Source organism: Epinephelus fuscoguttatus, linkage group LG2 (genome assembly GCF_011397635.1).
Source record: "Epinephelus fuscoguttatus linkage group LG2, E.fuscoguttatus.final_Chr_v1".
NCBI lineage: Eukaryota > Metazoa > Chordata > Actinopteri > Perciformes > Serranidae > Epinephelus > Epinephelus fuscoguttatus.
In genome coordinates this window covers 11815454-11817957 of record NC_064753.1, presented here as the reverse complement: position 1 = coordinate 11817957, position 2504 = coordinate 11815454, and the positions used below count along the sequence as shown (strand labels likewise).

The 2504-nt window shown below is 39.6% G+C and overlaps 1 protein-coding gene across 2 annotated transcripts in view; it reads right to left on the bottom strand.

Annotated features, from left to right (window-relative positions):
• The window catches only part of cep89 (centrosomal protein 89), a 72451-nt gene that overhangs the window by 41299 nt on the left and 28648 nt on the right, over positions 1–2504 (bottom strand). The window lies entirely within an intron of this gene.

Genomic DNA, 2504 nt, shown 5'->3' with positions numbered 1-2504 from the left:
TATGATACATATGAAACATGCAGTTGCAACGCACTGCTGGTTTGCAGAAACATACAATGCCAACATTTTCTTCTGGTGACTGGGCTGAGATTCTCTGTGACATTACATGATTGATGAGATGGAGGTCTGGCTGCACAAGATAAATTTCAGGTGTCACTAAATAGTAATAGCTCCAAAGAATGACAACAGAAGAGCTATTTTCTTTTGCAATGAATGATGTTAACTGCATGGTAGTACCTAATTTTTTTAAGTACTATGATTAGTTAATAGAGCATAAAGTACTGGGACTAGTTTATAAAGTACAACAGCTAGAGAAAGAAACATTTAGGAGTAAGAGAAAAGAGAAACCAATAAATGTGAGATGACAGACAACAGCAGCAGGTCAGACAGTAGAGAGAGATTTCATTTTCTGCCCAAGTTGGCAGAGCTGTAGGACACAGTGTTTGTCAGTGGAGTGTTTGTCCTGCTGGTTTTATGGTCTGACATATTCAGGAGCCTGCTTTCATGAGGGTCAGGTGACAGGTTACTTGAAAAAAATATTACTCTCCTCCCCTACATCTGAAAATGACCACATTGGTCAAAATATAAGACAACCCTGAATATGAGAAAACTCCGTCTGGGTTACTTGGGGTAATTCACAGACCTCACTGACATCAATTTCCAAACAGGTTCTTTATCTCTTTAAAAATGGTGCCAATCACACGATGTGTAGCGTAGTGAGGTGAAGTGTTGCTTGTCAAGGAAAAGTTAAGAATCCTTGAGAATTCAACTTTTTTTTCAGCTTTCAAGTACAAGCCAGAAAGTGTCTTGAAACACCTAGCTGCTAGCTGACACCATTAGCCAAATTGGGCTAATGAGGTAAGTGAAAAAAGTTAATTTGTTCAAGTCTTTCATCACCATAATGAGCTTTGAATGGGGAAAAAAGTAATCTTACACTGATGTCAAGCACCACAGGTCACGCAAACCTGTGACCTGGCTATATTTATACATGCATTCACTAAAATATTCAACATTTTAAGGTGTTCCAAGGAGATGGAGGAGCATTAATTTTAATTACACATGAATAATGTAGTCATAATCTGCTTTCTCCTTATGGCACACAGTCCTTATCTTTTCAGTTTATAAGATGGCAACATTGAGATCACAGCTTGATAAGAATCAAAGGAGAGTTGGAGATGATTATAGAGTTTATGGCCGGTTACTAAAAAGAAAGCAGCTGCTGGATATTGGTAGCATTTGAAAAGTGTATGAAAAGTGAGAGCAAGATAACTTTGAATTAACATTCCCATCTCAGAATAAATCACCTACTGCTGTGAGAATGAGTGTCTCATCAGCAGCCCCCATAAGCTGCTGATGAGGAATACAAAAGGGACTGTGCTGTGGAAAATCTGACTGAAGCAGGTAAAAAGCTATGGCAAAGAAATCTATTTTACATTTGCAATTCAACTTTGATGTCTTCGGGTGAATCACTGAGCTTTAAAATGGATCATTTGTGAAAATGTGCAGCCATCATCTCGTGGACTTTTATTGTCATTTAAACTGATTGGCCTCCATCAAGTTAAATGAGTTGAGAGTTTATTTGAGGTCGTCAAACAGGGAGGGGATGGGGATGAGGGGGAGTTCATGCGCTGGTGGGAAGATGCTGCATCTGGTTGTTGAGAGTAAGATCCCAACAAAAATCTTTTGGCTAAATTCTATACATCAAAATAACTGATGGACTGTCAGACCTGGGGTAAATTTGATTGATTTATTGTCACTAACAATAGTGGGAAAAGTGATCTTTTGACCATCCTTACTGATGTATTTCATTTTCATTTATTTTTGTACACCTGCACATATAGGTCTTTTCTTGGATGCTCTGTCCATACTGAAAAGTTGTGACTCATTAATAGATACCTAGTCTCTATATACAGACTCTACATTCAGTGAATGTAGAGTCTGTAGGCAAATCCCGGAGATCTTGCCTCCGGAAGAAAAGCGGAAGAGCCCTGGTTTCCGGTTGTAGGCTGTTTGTAGTCGACGTGATATTGACCAATCACGTTTCAGCCAGCTGCAGTTTTGCCAGGTTAAATGGTCCATGCGGTGAACTAACGAGGTGGAACATAATTGGTGTCACTGCAAACTCTGAATCTATTGCAATGGTTCAGCATATTTACTTATATGTAAACGGAAGTCAGAAACAGAAATTCGCCTCCTCTGCCCAAATCAAACCGGAATGCCAAAAAATTGGGGGGGTCTGCCCCCAGAGACTGTACCGCCGTCTGCCGAAGTCAGACGCCGAATACAGCTGATGGGTTCCGAGAATGATAGATACCAAACTCCACTTCCACATGAGGCAGATGTATGAATGACTAGCAATGTTAACATATTGTTGATTTGGGCTTTTTTCTCTTCAGGATATTCACAGCCTTCATGTCTAATGGAATCTAAGTCAACCTTACAAATGTGCTTATTTCAGTAGGTATCACCACTGATGGGGAAGAAACTCATTTTATGACTTTGAA